Here is a 20,234-nt window from a genome sequence, read left to right on the forward strand (position 1 = left end):
TGGGTTCTGTTAAACCTTTATAAACAGCTGCATGTATTCGCAAGTATGCTCAAAGCGCACAAATCCAAGTCCTGGTGTTAGGTGGGAGGAAATCTGATGGATAGGACAGAAAGTGTGGATAAGCGGGCATCGAGTGGCTACCAAAGCTGTGGCACCACCAACGAGCTGGGAACCGGCTTCATAGTGCTGGGAAAGATGCGCCAACGCGTGATTGGGTGTCAGCCAATTAACGCAAGGCTGTGCAAGCTGAGGATAAAAGGCCGTTTCTTCAACTATAGCATCAACACATGAAATGCCCACACGAAGGGAGACCCAACGACGAGAAAGAAGCGTTCTGGAGCAGACATACGATGGATGCCCACTGCTGGACGTCAAAATTGTCACCGGCGACATGAATGCTTAGGTAGGAAGGGAGGAAATGTATAGACCGGATAGTCTGCACACCGTATCGAATAATAACGGTCAACGATGCATAAACTTTGCAGCCTCCCGCGGAATGGTGGTCCGATGCACTTTCTTCTCCCGCAAGAATATCCACAAGGCCACATAGAAATCACTTAATCAAGTAACGGAAAACCAAATTGACCACGTTCTAATCGACGGCAAATTCTTCTCCTACATCACGAACGTTCGCACTTACCGCAGTGCGAATATTGAATCCGACCACTACATCGTTGCAGTATGTCTGTGCTCAAAACTCTCGACAGTGTACAACACGCGACGGAGTCGCGCGCCGCGGCTTAACATTGAGCGGGTACAAGACGGTAGACTAGCCTAAGACATATTTGGAGATTTAATAGTCTGTTTAACAGCCCGTATGCACAGAGCTATTCAATATGATTCAATTGTATGAGATTTGTGCAAATAATGTAACAAAAACTTTTTAAGGCCTCCAATACATCTGGCAGATTGTGGTGAAGTTGCTCTGAATAAATTAAAATTTTATGTGCCTGAAGCATGAACTTATAGTGATCCAACAAGTCCATATAAGTCCCTAGAGCCCATGCGAATGCTTCACCATTAAAATATGTCCAACTCAGATGTTCTAGGTTCTCCAAATTATCCGGGAGTTGAGTTCAATTGGTCTACCATGCCAAGTACGCCTGATATCAAATCGACAGAAACCCAGCGTGTCCATATCAGTCCTGAGAGCCCATGCGAATGCTTCATAATTCAAATAAGTACAACGCAGATGTTCTAGGTTCTCCAAATTGTTCGGGAGTTGAGTTCAATTGGTCTACCATGTCAACTGCGTCTGATATTAAACCGCAGCGACCCAGCATGTCCATTAGAGTGATTCAAATTTCGACTTTTTTGCTCCCTTATGCTTAAGCGATGGCATTTGCCATTTTAATAATCATCCTAAATTTTAAGCTAATTTGGATGTAATTTGACTGAGCACAAGCAGTTTGAAGCTTGTATGAAAATTACTATGAAAACAGTAACTTTTGTGAAAAACCGTTCTCCCCATTGCCCATTAAGCACTAAAAATATATGAATACGTTAGCAACATAGGAAATTTAACAAGGGAAAATATCGTCGTTGTTGCTAAACGATTTGATGCTGGGAACCAAAATTATTAGGGAAATACTGAATTGTTGGAAATTCAATTTAACACGTAAAAGAATAACATCAATATCAATAATGAGCATTTCTGTTTCTTTATAATTTTGCTCACAAAAGACAGATTGCTTCGCAACAACAACTGACTTTCAGCTTAGGATCTATTCTATGATAGCGATGCGTTAAACATATTCAAATAGATTCTGGGCTGCTTCACGAAACGATTCTTTACATAAGTGGCGATTCTCATAGCAATTTTCATTTAACCTTCAAACGGCACGTGCACAACCAAATTACATCCAAATCAGCTAAAAATTTGGGAGGACTATTAAAATAGCAAAAACAATCGTTTAAGCACAGGGTAGCGAAAAAGTCAAAATTTGAATCACTCTAATGTCCATATAAGTCCTAAGAGCCCATGCGAATGCTTCATAATTCAAATAAGCACAACGAAGATGTTCTAGGTTCTCCAAATTGTTTGAGAGTTGAGTTCAATTGGTCTACCATGTCAACTACGACTGATATCAAACCGCAGCGACCCAGCGTGTCCATATAAGTCCTAAGAGCCCATACCAACGCTTCATCATTCAAATAAGTACAACGCAGATGTTCTAGATTCTCCAAATTGTCCGGGAGTTGAGTTCAATTGGTCTACCAGGTCAATTACGACTAGTATCCAACCGAGAGCAACCCAGCGTGTCCATATAAGTGCTTAGAGGTCATGCAAATGCTTCACCAGTCAAGTAAGTCCAACGCAGATGTTCTTGGTTCTTCAAACTGTCGGGGAGTTGAGTTCAATTGGTCTACCATGTCAACTAGGCCTGCTATCAAACCGACAGCAACCCAGGGTGTCCATACAAGTCCTAAGAGCCCATGCGAATGCTTCATAATTCAAATAAGTCTAATTCAGATTAAATTAATGATTTCGTGTGTGTTACTTCTACGTGAAGTTAAACGATTTACAATGATATGGAAATGCTAATATCATCTTCCAAACTTGGACGTACATGTTCATGATAGCATTAGAGGCGAAAGTATAGAATTGATAGTTCCGTTAGGATACGGCAGGCATGAAGAATGTTTTTATAGAAGTCGATTTGAAAGCGAGCGGAGGGCAATATTTGTGATGGCACATATCACACGACCTTCCTTCTGCCAAGCTCCCGTATGAAGGGGGAGGGAAGAATATCAGTGTGGAAGCTGATATATCTGCACTGGCAAAAGGAAGGTGGTTTGACTTGCTCATATGCCATCGCGTGCGGAAGGATTTGCTATCGACGAGTACTGTCTCCAAATTTCTAATATGACATCAATTAAGTGGTGGAATTCAATGGGATTGTACAAACTCGTCTTATGACAAGTGGTGTACCATGTCAACCGCCTGATATCAAACCGACAGCAACCCAGCGTGTCCATATCAGTCCTAAGAGCCCATGCGAATGCTTCGTAATTCAAATAAGTACAATGCAGATGTTCTAGGTTCTCCAAATTATCCGGGAGTTGAGTTTAATTTGTCTACCATGTCAACTACGCATGATATCAAACCGACATCAATCCAGCGTCTCCATATAAGTCCTAAGAGCTTGTGCGAATGTTTTACTATTAGAATATCGATTAATTGCATATTATTCGGCAACTCGGGCGTACGAAAACAATTTTTTTGTTAAATATCTTGGCTGTGCATATGCACAGCACATGTTTCGAAATGGACAAATTGATATGAAATTTGCGAAAAAGAATCCACGTGTCTTGGAGGGACTCGAACCCTCAACCTCCTACTCTCTTGATAGGCGTGATAACCCCTACACAACAAGACCACTTAAAGATCACGTTTGCGGAAAAGCCATCAGAATCCGAGTATCAACCTCCACCGCGGTTAGCTCTTCAAGTGGTCTTGTTGTGTAGGGGTTATCACGCCTATCAAGAGAGTAGGAGGTTGAGGGTTCGAGTCCCTCCAAGACACGTGGATTCTTTTTCGCAAATTTCATATCAATTTGTCCATTTCGAAACATGTGTTGTGCATATGCACAGCTAAGATATTTAACATTAAAATACGTCCAATTCAGATGTTCTAGGTTCTCCTTAGCCGTGGGGCCCTCCTTAGCCGTGCGGTAAGACGCGCGGCTACAAAGCAAGACCATGCTGAGGGTGGCTGGGTTCGATTCCCGGTGCCGGTCTAGGCAATTTTCGGATTGGAAGTTGTCTCGACTTCCTTGGGCATAAAAGTATCATCGTGCTAGCCCCATGATAATACGAATGCAAAAATGGTAACCTGGCTTAGAAACCTCGCAGTTAATAACTGTGGAAGTGCTTAATGAACACTAAGCTGCGGGGCGGCTCTGTCCCAGTGTGGGGATGTAATGCCAATAAGAAGAAGAAGAAGAAGAAGAAGGTTCTCCAAATTATCCGGGAGTTGAGTTCAATTGATGTACCAGGTACGCCTGATATCAAACCAACAGCAACCCAGCGTGTCCATATAAGTCCTAAGACCCCATGCGTAGAAGCCGGACAATACTAAATACTCATCCTACTTGTTTGGCATGTGTACAAAAATACATTTGAGAGAGTTAGTTCTAAAAATGTATTGCGAGAGTTCGGCTGGTACCTGGCGCTGGGAATTTGGTTTCATCAGTACCCGCTAAGCTGCGGAGGACAACGGAGGTCGCTTAGTAGGAAAAGCACCTGTCTAGCGTACTGGGGTCGTGGGATCAAAGCCCACCGAAGGGGCGGTTACCTTCCAATACCTTTTCCGAACTAAATCTATCACATGTTGTACATATGCATAATCGAGTTTCAGACATAGTAATAAAACTTCAATTTATTCAGAGCAACTTCCCCACAATCTGCCAGATGGATTGGAGGCCTTAAAAAAGTTTTTGGTACATTATTTGCACAAATCTCATACAATTGAATCATATTGAAAAGATCTGTGCATACGGGCTGTTAAACAGACTATTAAATCTCCAAATATGACCAGTTTCATATATCACTGCCTAAAATTACGCTTTTGTGCCCCTAGTTTTCTCAACCATTAAAAGGGGAAGGGTCCGGAGGGGAGGGTTTGCATGTGTCTAAAATTACAACTATTCCCCTTGATTTTAGTGAAAATTCCGAGAAAAACCTCTTAAAACCTCAGAGATATATAGTTTTCAAAATTAAAAGTTCGTCCTGGGCATTTACTGGTTAAAGATTGATGTTTATTTTCGTTTTTACATAACAGGTCTTTTGGTTGAAAATTTAATGGATAACATTGAATTTATTGTTGGCTACTCTGGAATACCCGACGTTTATTGATTTCGTAATCGGTGACCGAAATTCATTTTTCACGGCTTCCACTCTTGAAAAGAGCTGTTCACACAGATATGTGCTCCTGAAGAGCGAAAAAATCTTATCAGAGATGTTTCTATCTGAAATTTAGATTTGAGCTCATCGTTGCATTGGAGGTCAATGATCTCTATTTCAAACATTTTCAATTACATTATTCGCATCAGTGGTGCATGGTGTTGAAAAAATGAAAATTTAGAATACTGTATTTTCGAAAATGAGCGAATAGACCAGAAAATTCCAGTTGAAGGGCTTCGATTTTACCACACGCTAACTTTCATCTACTCAGTGACTGAGTAAAAATTTATTGGCCTCTCGTTTTTCCCACAAAAATTTTACTCAATTTCCGTCAAAATCGGGACGAAAGAAAAACGGCAAAGCAATTTTACTCAGTCACTGAGTTGATAAAAGTAAGAGTGCATCAACTGTGCCAAAGTATTAATTTTGTTTCAAAACCTTTAATGTTGCATAATAAAAGTTGCATGTGTTGATCCTTATCTTGCAGCTTGATGATCAACTTATTGAGAATGTTTGGTGATATCTACTAGAAAAGCTAAGTCACTCACTCATTCAGGATCATTCAGGTCGAGGCATTAGGTTCAATTGACCTTGTAAAAAAAATCCCTGAAGCATGGTACTACGGCTCAGTCAACGAACTTCCCAAACAATCCAGAAAATCTTTATTCTGTTCTCTATTTCGGTTAACTTCATTTGGAACTGGTCATGATTAAGTTCCCCCGCGATGATAAAGTTGATTGTCTTAATGATGAGCGGCAATACTTTAAGATTGTTGATAGTTTTCGCTCATTAACTCTCACAAGAGAGACTAAGAGAGGCTTTTTCAAGTGGCGTAGTTTTCAAATCTTCAGCAAGAACTTTTACACTTCACCATGTTCCGCGACAATGATGGTGATGGTCTTTCGTGTTTGCTATTCAACATCGCTTTGGAAGGGGTAATACGAAGAGCAGGGATTAACACGAGTGGTACAATTTTCAATAAGTCCGTCCAGCTATTTGGTTTCGCCGACGACATAGATATTATGGCACGTAACTTTGAGAAGATGGAGGAAGCCTACATCAGACTGAAGAGGGAAGCTAAGCGGATCGGACTAGTCATCAACACGTCGAAGACGAAGTACATGATAGGAAGAGGTTCAAGAGAAGACAATGTGAGCCACCCACCGCGAGTTTGCATCGGTGGTGACGAAATCGAGGTGGTAGAAGAATTTGTGTACTTGGGCTCACTGGTGACAGCCGAAAATGACACCAGCAGAGAAATTCGGAGACGCATAGTGGCTGGAAATCGTACGTACTTTGACTCCGCAAGACGCTCCGATCGAATAGAGTTCGCCGCCGTACCAAACTGACAATCTACAAAACGCTAATTAGACCGGTAGTCCTCTACGGACACGAGACCTGGACGATGCTCGTGGAGGACCAACGCGCACTTGGAGTTTTCGAAAGGAAAGTGCTGCGTACCATCTATGGTGGGGTGCAGATGGCGGACGGTACGTGGAGGAGGCGAATGAACCACGAATTGCATCAGCTGTTGGGAGAACCATCCATCGTTCACACCGCGAAAATCGGACGACTGCGATGGGCCGGGCACGTAGCCAGAATGTCGGACAGTAACCCGGTGAAAATGGTTCTCGACAACGATCCGACGGGCACAAGAAGGCGAGGTGCGCAGCGGGCAAGGTGGATCGATCAGGTGGAAGATGACTTGCGGACCCTCCGTAGACTGCGTGGTTGGCGACGTGTAGCCATGGACCGAGCCGAATGGAGGAGACTCTTATATACCGCACAGGCCACTTCGGCCTTAGTCTGAATAAATAATAATAATAATGTTCCGCGACAAACTAATGTTACTGAAGGAGGCTTCCTCTTCAGTGCATACGATGTCAACAACAGCTAATATGCATTACTTAACAAGTTCGCCGTCCTGAAATATTTTCATCCGTCTTAAAATCAAGAAGTCAGTTTTGAAATGATTTCGTTGTTGGGTGGACTCGAAGTCACAAAGTCACTAATAGAAAAATTGGTTCGTACTACAATTTTAGACTTCTTGTTTGTCCGAATTTGTTTGTTGCTTCGGTAATCCACTCTTCCACCAATAATTTGAATCAATAAAAGTTGCGGGCCAGTTCAAAACTATTTTTTTTTGCAAGCCGCGGGCCACAAACAATTGAGCCAACGGCCGTACGTTGTGCAGCCCTGCTCTACAGTGTACTTCTATCAAAACAATTACGTTGTTACGTATGCTCTGAGGTCATATTGACCCCAAATTGAAATCATTATAACTTTTTTATTGTTTTTGGCAAATTTCTGAAAGTTCGCCTAATTGTAAAATTCCTTATTATTTTTTCCGTCAGAAGACAATCCATTCCCACCAGATGAACTTTGCTAAAGACATATTTTTTTACAAATTTCAAATTTGCGCGATAGGGATATTTACAATGCATAAAATTCTATATATCGGAATATCTTGAGCTAGTCTAAACAAATGATTTCATATATACCACCATGTAGTGGCCAAGTTCTGAACTAATAAATGACTAATGTCAAAGCACATACCTTCCTGCATAACCTCTTTGAATAGGTGCAGTTCAAAATGGGAAGGATTTTCCAATATAAGCAAAATAAACATAAAAACACTGTTTTCGTACCCTCTGATCAAACTTAGGTAACGTCCTGAAAGATGATTAAATTATCTTTCGAAACTGCTAAAAAAAATCCAAAATTAGCCGAACAATTTAGGGTTTTTTTTAGCACAGACGGAAGGTTAATAATATCCCAACAGTTGTCGTCACGTAGAGAATAATTCATTCAGTAAGGGGTTCATTGTGTTTTCGGCTTACATAAATACTCCGGTTCGTTCATTGTGATTTATCCATGGATCAACCAGAGTTCAAAGTCTTTTTATGATATAGTCTACAAGAAACACGTGCACACATATAGAAGAAGAACCGTATTTCATTAAAAAGTGTCTATTCCACGTTGGGCGCCATCCTGGAATTACGCTTATTAATAATTTGCCGAATCTCTTTTCGACCATTATGGTTCGATATCGTCACCAATTTCGTGGAAGAATGCTTTTGCGCTGTTTTTAAACCACTTCCAACACACCTCGCCACTTGTTCCAACTAGCTGTGAGGCTAAACTTTTTCCATTTCGACATAATGCGCAATTAAGGGTCGAAACATGTGTACCACATCATCCCCCAATCATCCGAGAGTAGGACGGCTGGCCAATTTTCTCATTGCTTCCACTTCCAACGAAACAGAACCAAACGACTTGACAGAGTAAAATGTACCTACTTAGGCACTAACAGCAGTAAGCAAACGTAATTGATGGCACTTGGGCTAAAGTTCAGCCACGGACCCAGACCGTACCTGCTGGAACAAAAGTAAGTACACAATCGAACAAAGCCAGCGTCACGCATCTGGTCCCTACCGGGCGGCCGAGGAGGCAGCCGAAATGTTACGTGATTCCGTGCACGATATGCGGACCACCATTCCTTGGATTCTTGATTAAGTTGCCAACCTTTTTTTATATCCTACACTGCTGAGTGCTGACGGCTGACGCAAAAACATTTCATTCGCAATTGGAGCATCGAATTGACCCTGGTCATTGCTTCCTCTAGCGAACGACGAAGCGCTCTTGTTGACGGCAGTCTGAGCCAGTCTCCACGTTGAAATATAAATCATTGGCCAAAAAGAAACCTTGAACAAAAAATCGCAACATCATTAATCAACATCATCATCGCACATATCGCGAATGATTTGCTTGGGCCTGGTCAAGATGGGGGCTCCCAAGTCAAGAATGTAGTGAGCCAGCTCTGTTTTATCCACGTAAGTTCTGCTACCAAATGCCACAGTCATGCTGAATTAGCGAAAATACTCCACAGCAACCCAGAAAAATGTTGGTGTTGTTCATCTGTTTGCCAACACAAATATGCTATGAACATCATTGTAGAGTGGTTTAAGACCGACGGTTGAGCTCGGGGAGGACACCAACACGAAATGCTGGCTCTAAGAAATTCTATCAAAATTAATATCGCTCCATAAACTTCTGAACGACACTAATTAATTGTGATGTCAAATAACGATGAGACATAGAATCCAGACCACAGTTGGAATTGTTCCAATTTGTTGTACAACACTAAAGAACAATTTATCGATTTGTGTCGTGTGTTGATTCCAGTCACGATCCTTCAACCGAACGATGGCTTTTGATTTTCACGTAAACGGGAGTATGTATGGTAAGCAAGAAGTGATTCCCTGCAATCCGATGATGATGGTTTGAGTTCAACCGAACAACGGGTTACGATGACGATGGCAACTATTGGATTCTATTCCACATAGCCACCGGTCACGTACTTCCGTGCGACACATTGCTGAACTGAAGCGGTGCGTTGTGTACAATCCTGACGGGAAGGAGAGGCACATTCCGGAAATGTCAATCCAATTCCTTTGTGTGGTGCTGCACATGGCGACAAGTGGATCACGACCGGTGTGTTTTGTCTTTCTTGTGCAGTAATGTATTACTGTTCTAAGCGTGATTCTATGTTGCTTAAGCGATGGTAGAATGTCCGAAGGGGTTCAAACTGAACAAAGTTCCGATTAAGCAAGCTTGCATCCGGGAACAATTTGTTGGAATTTATGAGCAGTAACAGGTCCTACGTGAACTTACATTAAAGGACGTCATAAGTGATCTGTGCCGCATGTTTTCTAGTTTTTGGAAACCATGACATTTTTAAGGGGGATCTACAGATAGATTCGCAGTAAAGCTTTACAAAGGTATCAGGTATCAGAACGTCGGCTCAGGAGGCACGTTCCCCTCAATTTGGGAGATTTGTGCCACAAAGTACATTGTTAAAAAAACGCATAATGCGAATCCATATAGGTGACAATTTGTTGAAAAAAAAACTAAGTAAAAAAACATTTTCATAACCCCACCCTTATTCAAACTCAAGTCGAGATTAAACAAGAGTAGCCGAAGCCGAACGTCAAGGACGAGACACAGATTACACTTTGAAAAACACATAATGCGAATCCATACAGGTGAAAATTTGTTAAAAACTAAGTAAAACATATCTCGCTTAACTTTTCAAAGTGACCTAAGTAACATTATTTTCATAAATTAATTTGAATACAGCAATCAATAGCTTTAATGTTGTTCTGTTGATTGCGCTATTCAAATTATTTCATGAAAAAAATGTTACTTAGGTCCTTTTCAAAAATTTAAGCGAGATATTCATAACCCCACCCTTATTCAACCTCAAGTTAAGATTAAACAAGAGTAGCTGAAGCCGAACGTCAAAGACGAAACACAGAGTACACTGTGAAAAGCGCATAATGCGAATCCATATAGGTGACAAACACAAAGTACATTGTAAAAAAATGCATAATGCGAATCCATATAGGTGGAGGTTTGTTGAAAAACTAAGTAAAACACATATTCATAACCCCAAACTGACGTTGAGATTGAACAAGAATAGCCAAAGCCGAACGTCAAAGACGAGACATAGAGTACACTGTGAAAAACGCATAATGCGAATCCATATACGTGACAATTTGTTGAAAACTAAGTAAAACACATATTCATAACCCCACTCTTATTTAACCTCACGTTGAGATTGAACAAGAGTAGTCGAAGCCAAACGTCAAGGACGAGACACAGAGTACACTGTGAAAAAACGCATAATGCGAATCCATATAGGTAACATACACAAAGTACATTGTAATATGTCCGCCATTACGCATTTTTGTCCGAGGTACCCCCTAGGGCCAGCGAAGGTACCCCCAGGGGTACATGTACCCCAGATTGAGAACCGCTGCTCTAAACTATAGGTTATTAGCTTAGTTGGTTAAAGCACCAGTCTAGCGTACTGAGGGTCGTCGGTTCGAGTCCCATCGAAGGGAAAGTGGTTACCTCCAATACATTTTTCAAATCAATATCTTCCACATGGGCTGCAAAATGGTGGGTTGACATCAAGGAAGGAGCGCCCAATAGAGCTCTGGTCCCCACAAGTCCCTATCTCACGCTTCCACGGGTCGTCCGATGACAAAAGACTGCCAGCTAAGGGTTGTGTACTTAGCTGGTAGTGCAGCCTGGGCACTGTTGTCCTTCTGACATCAGCTAGAGTGAGAAGGTACGCCTCGAGCGTCTGTTCAACAGGAAGTGCGGCTCAAACAGCGTCTGCCTGGTACCCAGCGGCTGATTAATGAAATGCTGTATCGCGTCAGCTATACCTAAGGTGGCAGCCCCATCATTGCGATGTAGGTAACGCGACCCCGGTAAGGTAGCTTACTGAAGCCTCTCAAATACCACGAAAAATGGAGATAGAAGAAAAAGAGAACGTTATTTTTGGCAACCGACCCGGCAACGAAATAAGGACTATGATTGGAAACTCGGTACCTGGAATGTCAGGACCCTAAATGAACCTGAACGAGTGAGCCTTCTGGCTCGCGAACTGCAGAAGGTTGGAGTGAACGTGGCCGCTATTCAAGAAGTCGTCTAGATCCGGAGAACGTGAATTCCGAGCCGGGGATCCCACGACCAACACTGCATTCAAGTATAACATCTACAACAGCGGCGGCGGAAAAGCAGCGCATGGAGTTGGTTTCGTAGTGATGGGCAAGCAGATGAAGCGAGTGATGCGGTGGAAACCCATTAGCGAACGAATCTGTTTGTTGAGGATACGGGGCAAATTCTTCAATTAAAGCCTAATCAACGTTTACGGACCGACAAACGATAAATCCGACGACGTGAAGGACACGTTTTATTTTATTGATAAAGCCTATGGAGAGTGCCCAAAGCTTGATGTGAAAATTGTTATCGGAGACGCTAACGTTCAGGTCGGTAGAGAGGACTTTTTCCGTCCCATAATCGGTAGGAAGAGCCTTTACTCCGCTATCAATGACAACGGCCTACGGCTAGTGGGATGCCTCAGTGACAGTGGCGTAGCCACGGGGTGGTTTTGGGCATAAACCCCCCCCCCCAGCGACAACAATTTTAGAAGAAAGATTTTTTTCGATAAAAAAAATGTTCCGAAACCCCCCCCTGACCAATTTTCTGGCTACGCCACTGCGCAGTGAGGGTGCAAGAATTCTTTCTAATCTCTCAGCTGCTAACAGGACCGGACATGTTCGTAACGCTGATTAAGGTCCTCCTTGGCTTCCGCGAACGTCGGTTTCCGTTCGGTGGAGATTTGAAGATGTTCCACCAGCTGAAGATTCGCACTGGGGACAAGCAGAAGCAGCGACTCATCTTCCGAAAAACGCCGGAGGATTCATCAAGCATTTACGCCATGGACGTCATGGACATTCGGGTTGACAAGCTCTCATTTACTATGTCTGAAATTCGATTATGCATTTACAGAACATGTGATAGATTTAATTCGGAAAAGGTATTGGAGGGTAACCGCTTCCTTCAGTGGGGTTTGATCCCACGAAACCAGTACGCTAGACAGGTGCTTCCCCTACTGAAGCTCTCCTTGTTCGGCCCAATTTGTAAAGAATCGGAATACCGAAGAGTTTTCCGCAAAATACCCCTAAGCATCGGCGGCCACAAACACTACGTGGATGATTACTTCGACAGTGTCGACACCATAGAAGAGGTCAGATTAGTCCTCCAAAAAGCAGAGGTTGAGATCCGGAATTGGGTGTCCAACTCGCGAAGTTCTACGAAGTGTGGGAGAGAAAAAATCGGCGCTGTTGCATTTCGGCTACGATAAACAGACGTCGAAGGAAAGAGTTCTGGGAGTAATCTGGGACCCGAGTATGGATGAATTCTCGTTATCAACAAAACACCGTGAAGAGATGATGCCGTACCTTTATGAGGAAGAACGTCCTACGAAACGGTTCATCGCAAGCTGCTGTTGTCGCCATTCATCGTCCGCGGCAAAATCATCGTCCAGCATCTCTGGCACTCCAAATGTGAGTGGGACGATTCCCGCTTCCCGGAATCTGTGGAAGCGGTGGACAAAAATGTTCCCACAAGTAGAGGAGATCTGGATCCCTCGATGCTACCTCGGTGGTGCAAGGTCCACCGAAGTTGATTCGCTGGAAGTGTAATCTTCACCGATGCCAGCGAACACGGATACACGGAAGGCCTCTGCAGTCCGGTGATGTCACGGGCAAAAGTAGTACCGATAAAACGCCAATCGATTCCCCTTCTGGAGCTGATGGGATGAGCCAAACCGTGCTGGGCACTCGGGCAAAAAGAGCTCCAACAAGCGGAAACTGTTCTCTGGCGACAGGCACAATGGGATACTTTCTCGGACTAGATGAGAGCGATCACGATCGAACGACCTGAAACGCTAAGCAGGAGAACGAATGGAAAAGTTGAAAAACGGTAGCCCGGTGCACAAAAGCTCGCCGATATTGGACAACGAAGGCGTTTTGCGAATGAACGGTCGTCTTGCAAACTCCGAGTAGAGTTTCTTCGACAAAAAGCACCCGATCATTCTGTTATGGCTCACGACGTCACACACAAACTAATCCAGCACTATCACGACCAGTTCAGACACTCCAGTTCGGAGAACGTCAGCAACAAGATGAGCCAGCGGTTCCAGATTCCGGAAATGCATCCTCAAATACAGCAGGTAGTGAGCAAATGCGTCTGGTGTAGAGTGAGCAAGTGTCGGTCACGTTCATCGAGGATGGCTCCACTTCCCGTCGAACGAGTCACGCCTCGTCGTTGGTCATTCAGCTCCACCAGCGTCGACTATTTGGGTCAGGTGGAAGTTACAGTTGGACGGCGTAAAGAAAAACGTTGAGTGGCATTTATCACTTGCTTGGCTGTGCGTGCGGTGCACAGTCTTACGACCAAGTCGTATTGAATGGCCATTACCCGTTTCCAGAAGCAAGTTCGGCAGGCCAAGTCATATACTCCAGTTACGTCCGCGGAGCGTACAATGAAATGATAAGCAGTTGGACTACCGCCTGGCATTTAATTCTGCCAAGATCCCCACACAAAGGAGTTTCCTGGGAACGGATGGTGCGGTCGGTGAAAGAGGCAATGCAGGCGATGATGTAAGGAAGCTGACGGAGGAGAAAAGTAATAAAAAGAGCCGATGAAAGTAAGAGTAATTAGTGCGTCCTTGAATTATCATAAAACATTGTTCTTCGAATTCGAATCTGTTTTCTCCAGAGTACTCAAAATTAAGCCCCCCTTATAGAATCCGGCTCTTAATTGAAGGCCAGTCATCCGTTTCTTTCCTAGTTACTTGCTCTAGTACCAAAGGAGTATTGTTCACACATTCTGCCTCGCGTGTGATCTCCCGATGGAAAGAGTGACACCAGATAATGCCTTTCTTCAACAAGCAATGCGCAAGGATTACATCCAAAATCGTGAAGCGTTATACATTTTTCTCAAGTGCGGTAAATAATTTAAGTATGTCGCCGTTGTACGCATAACTGTCCCATGTTACCTTTGTTGAAAAAAATCAAACTAGCATCGATTTCACAATTTTTAAATATCGATTGAATCTGAAAACTTTACCAATATTTTTAGAATGTAATGAGCAAAGGTAACACTTCTCCAGCACGTTTTTCAATCACCATTATCATCAAACGACAACTTAGTTTTTTCAGTGGGACAAATCGAATCAAGTTTTGAATTTTTCATCAATGGTAACAAGGGACAATTACGCGTAGAACGGCAGTATAAATTACATTGATTTGCTTTTGTGTTTGTTCTGGATCAAAATTGCTTCGTATTCTTCGACGGATCCTCTGTTCACCTGCTAGTCATCGGTATCTATTAACCCACTGAAGTCCATGTTAAGGTGATTATACAATCAAGCCATGTGGTGAATTTCAAATTCACCACACGGTTTTCTACTCCTATTATCAAAAGTTCAAAACCAGCGTAATATTTTTTGTACAATGCTGAAATTAAAGTCGATTACTTAGCATGAGTATCAAACGATGTACAGATGTTGTGATCCCCATGGGCGTTGTTGTTCTCTCAATTCGTGCTCTTGAAAAATCACCCGAAAAAGCACGTGGTTTCCAAAATGGCCGATTTGTGGCTTTGTTGTATAACCACCTTAAGTGTACAACACTGCTGCCTATTGCCCCACTGACGACTGACACCAATGTGTAATATTTGCTCTTTATGTTTTTGTCATTGTCACTCAAACGTTGATATGAATAAACGTGTTTAAGCTTCATCGGTTATTAAAACGTTTCTCGCGTACTTATTTTCCGCTACAACCAATCCAAACTCTGTTAGGTTGTGAGCCCAGTATTTTCCGGTACGGTTCGCGATAATAAAAGTGTATTTACGATGACGGACGACGGAAAAATGGAGCGGGTTTATATGTTCGATGGCAGTAATTACATGGCCTGGAAATTCCGCATGCAGGTACTGCTAGAGGAGCATGACCTGTTTGTATGTGTGGAAGAAGAGGCGGAAGATTTAGCAGAGCTGCAGGACCAGCCGGGAGACTCGCAGGAGAAGAAGGAAGAGAAGAAGAAGTTGCGGGAGAAGCGAAGTAAGCAAGACCGAAAATGCAAATCGCTACTTATTTCGAGAATAAGTGACAGCCAGCTCGAATACGTTCAGGAGAAAAAGACTCCCAAGGAGATTTGGGAAGCACTACAACGAGTGTTCGAAAGACGGAGCATTGCTAGCCGCATGCATTTGAAGCGGCGAATGCTAAGCTTACGATTCGAAGGTAATTCGCTTCATGATCATTTTTTATGCTTTGATCGACTTGTAAGGGAATACCGGTCTACTGGAGCAGAAATGGAGGAGCTTGATATCATCTGTCATTTGCTGCTAACATTAGGCCCGGCATTTTCAACGGTGGTAACAGCTATAGAGACCATGCCTGAAGACCACTTGAGCCTGGAATTTGTAAAATGCAGGTTACTCGACGAAGAAGTGAAGCGAAAAGGAGTAGACGTCGAACGCGGATCAGCAAAGAGTGAATCGGCGGCGTTCTCTAGTATCAGGCAGAGCAACAAAAAGAAAGTGTTCCAGTGTTTCGGCTGCAAACAAGAGGGACATAAGCTGGCCGACTGTCCGAAGAAAAGGGAGAGCAAAAATGTAAAGCATAAACCGAAAGCTCATCTCGCTGAGGATGGCGGCGTTTGTTTTGTTAGCATGAGCAGCAGCGTCAATCCACCGGATGAATACAATCGATTGCAGTGGTTCATCGATTCCGGTTGCTCGGACCATCTTCTAAACGATAAGACGTTATTTGACAAGCTGGAGCCGTTAGCATCTCCAGTAGAAATAGCCGTAGCGAAAAACGGCGAAACGATTTTGGCGAAGCAGACTGGAACGGTAAAGGTGAAGGCGTTAGTAGAAGGTAAATGCATCGACTGCTATGTGCACAACGTACTTTATGTACCAGAGTTACGGTGCAACCTTTTCTCGGTGATGAGGGTGGACCAGATCGGCATGAAGGTGACATATAAGAGCGGTAAAGTGTGGATCCACCGTGGATCTAATCTCGTCGCGTGTGGCTCTCGATATGGAAAATTATATCGTTTGGATTTCTTTACGGATAAGCACGGCGCGAGTGAATCACTTTTGTCTTGTGGGCGTATTTCCAAAAATCTTAATCTGTGGCACCGTCGGTTCGGCCACTTGAACACGAAGAGTATCAAAAAACTGATTCGCGACCAAATGGTAGTCGGTATGAAATTGAACAGCGGCTATTCGGATAAAGAAACCGTCGTGTGTGAACCTTGCGTAACCGGGAAGCAAACTCGAAAACCGTTCCTGTTAAGGAATTCGAAGCGATCGTCGCGGGTGCTAGAATTGATACACTCCGATGTATGCGGGCCAGTGTCGCCGGTTGGCCTAGGAGGGGTGAGGTACTTCGTCACTTTTATAGATGACTGGAGTCATTTTACCATGACGTTCCTTATTGAAACGAAAGATGAGGTCTTCGAATGTTTTCGCCAATATACAGCTCATGCGATGGCGAAGTTCGGGCAGAGCGTATGTCGCCTCCGTTGTGACAACGGTGGCGAATATAGAAGCAAGCAGTTTGAGCAGTTCTGTGTGGATAAAGGCATCCAGGTGGAGTGGACGGTTCCCTACACCCCAGAGCAAAACGGGGTAAGCGAGCGGATGAACCGCACTCTGGTTGAGAAGGCGAGGTCTATGCTGGAGGATTCACAGATAGACAAACGGTTTTGGGGACAGGCAGTGCAGACGGCAGCCTTTCTAGTAAATCGTAGTCCTTCGAGTGCGCTGGATTCCAATGTGACACCTTTCGAGCTATGGGAGGGTCGGAAGCCCGATGTCAGCAAACTCCGCGTGTTTGGCAGTCCTATGTTCGTCCACATACCAAAAGAGCAACGCAAAAAGCTCGACGCAAAAGCTTGGAAAGGAACCTTTATAGGATACACGCACAACGGCTACCGTATTTGGAACCCGGTAACGAAGAAAATCGTACATGCGCGTGACGTGGAGTGCATCGAATGTGATACGGTCGTGGCGGAAAAAGGAAAGCATCATACCGGAGGTTTTATGGAGATTCCAGTAGTTCACAAGCCGGAGCCGGATGAAAATGACACAGAGAAAGAAGTGGAAAATTCGGTGTATGATGATGCTGACGATGAGTATGAAAGCTTTGATGAAGACGAAACGGTTTACCACTCGCCTGAACTGAGAGATGATACGTTGGCTGACAACAATGTGGATGGAAGACCAAGGCGACAAACAACTAAACCGGCGTGGCACGAGGATTTTGAGTTCGAGTATGCTGGGTATGCTTTAAATGCAATAGACTATGTTGAAAACTTGCCAACGACTGTTGCTGAGGCGAGACAGCGGGATGACTGGAGTAAATGGGAAGCCGCAATAAAAGCTGAAATGGATTCTCAACGGAAAAATAAAACATGGCACTTGACGAAGCTACCCGCCGGTCGTACAGCTGTTACGAATAAGTGGGTGTTCCGAATCAAGCGGGGATTGAACGGTGAGCCTGATCGCTACAAAGCTCGACTTGTGGCGAGAGGCTTTAGTCAGAAGTTTGGTTTCGACTATTCTGAAACGTACTCGCCAGTAGCAAAGCTCGATACATTACGGACAGTATTGGCTCTGGCCAATCACGAAAGAATGGTTCTCCATCAGATGGATGTTTCTACAGCTTTCCTCAACGGGAAGCTAGATGAGGAAATTTATATGGTTCAACCTGAAGGATTTGAGCGTGAAAACGGAATGGTGTGTCGTCTTGATAAGTCAATATACGGGCTGAAGCAGGCAGCAAAATCATGGAACAATCGTCTTAATGGTTTCATCGTGCAGCGACTTGGTTTTACACGAAGTGTGAATGATCAATGTTTCTATTGGAAGGCGATCGGAAAAGGCACTGTCTACTTGGTGGTTTATGTGGATGATATGATTATAGCAGCACCAACCGTAAAAATTGTTGAAACCATAAAACGTCGTTTGGCGGCGGAATTCCAGATGACTGATGGGGATGATGTGAGATGCTTTCTCGGGATGCATATCGAACGCGATGTGGAAGGGAGAGTCATGAAGATTCACCAGAAGCAGTTTTTGGAAGATTTGCTCCGACGTTTTGGCATGCATGAATGCAAGCCTGTCTCGACTCCAATGGAGGTGCGGCTGAAATTAGAAAAAGGCACCGAAGAGAAGCGGACAAAGCACCCCTACCGAGAACTAGTGGGTTGTCTCATGTATCTATCTCAGACAACTAGGCCGGACGTGGCGGCAGCTGTAAATCACTTTAGTCAATTTCAAAGCTGTCCCAGTGATGACCATTGGAAACACCTGAAAAGGATTTTGCGATACATACGGGGAACTCTTGACATGTGCCTAGTGTATCAGGCAGACGATACTGCAGCTGCCCTTGAAGTATTTACTGATGCGGATTGGGCAAACGATACTTCGGACCGCCGTTCGATAAGTGGATGCGTCTTCAAAGTGCTAGGCTGCACTGTGGGATGGATAACACGGAAACAGAAGACCGTTTCGCTGTCGTCCACGGAAGCAGAGCTTAACGCTTTATGCGTCGCCGCTTGTCATCAAATGTGGATGGTTCGTCTTTTGAACGATCTAGGATGCGAACCGGTTGAGCCAACTGTCTTCTATGAGGATAACCAGTCTACCATCAGGATTGCGGAGAATTCCAAGGAATTTGGGCGCTTGAAGCATGTCGATGTAAAGCTACATTTCCTGAAGGACTTAGTGCATAATGGACGGATTCGACTCGAATATCTTCGCTCGGAGAATCAACCAGCAGACATTATGACGAAGGGTTTGCCAGTTGGTGCGTTCCGGCGTCATCGTATGGACATCGGCCTTAAAGACAGCAGCGCTTGAAGGAGGGTGTTAAGTGTACAACACTGCTGCCTATTGCCCCCACTGACGACTGACACCAATGTGTAATATTTGCTCTTTATGTTTTTGTCATTGTCACTCAAACGTTGATATGAATAAACGTGTTTAAGCTTCATCGGTTATTAAAACGTTTCTCGCGTACTTATTTTCCGCTACAACCAATCCAAACTCTGTTAGTCCAAGCGTCCCAGATCCCACCATATTAGTTCCAGTTTTCTGATGGCCATTGGTTCATCAGTTCGAGTCACCGTATCATAAGCAGCAAGCAGCTCCACAACAAATGAGTAATCATTGCTTCCACGCTACTTCAGTAATATTTGGACAGTCCGTTCGCATTTCGCCGGGCGAATCATAAATTCGATCAGTTCATCAACGGAGTCTCCTGTAACGAATTTCAATTCTGCTAAATGTATGATAATAGTGCAAGTTTTTGTCACTTACACCCCTTTGCGTTTGACCCACTCATTTGCTGTACAAAAACATCCTCTCCAGCAATGCAAGTTTAACCTGTTTAGATAATATTTGAGACTAGGAAAGCTACATCAACAATTTAACAATCGTGGTCGAGTTACAATCAATAATTATTATACTATAGAGTCCAATTTACGGAAGATATCTTTTTACTTCAAGGTAGCCTTCGGATTTTCGATGAAACTCCTGTGGCTCCGTCAATGTGTTGTCCTTTTACTCAATTATTTATGGAGACTAACAAATGCGACAGGTGAGCGTGAGGTTAACAAAATGAGAAAACGCGACAAATAAATTCAAACTGATTATATAACAAATACAAATATCAATTAGGTAGGTTATCAGAGAAAAACAGTCGTAAACTTCGTAGCTGATCGTAAATTAAAGTGAAATCAGTGTTATTTTTAACGTAATACTGCTTCAGACCAAAGAACTCAACCTTTGCATCATAAATTTGGAATAGGATGTTATCCAATCAACGATGTTGCCAAACTATCATAATATTATCTGTGGCACACGTTGTTATTTAGTTATTTAATCAA

General features: G+C 43.5%; 1 protein-coding gene across 2 annotated transcripts in view; it reads right to left on the bottom strand.

Annotated features, from left to right (window-relative positions):
* LOC134225541 (MOB kinase activator-like 2) overlaps positions 1–20,234 on the bottom strand; it is a 539,900-nt gene that overhangs the window by 500,190 nt on the left and 19,476 nt on the right. The gene's annotated exons all lie outside the window — the stretch shown is intronic.

This window comes from Armigeres subalbatus, chromosome 3 (genome assembly GCF_024139115.2).
Source record: "Armigeres subalbatus isolate Guangzhou_Male chromosome 3, GZ_Asu_2, whole genome shotgun sequence".
Taxonomy (NCBI): Eukaryota; Metazoa; Arthropoda; class Insecta; order Diptera; family Culicidae; genus Armigeres; species Armigeres subalbatus.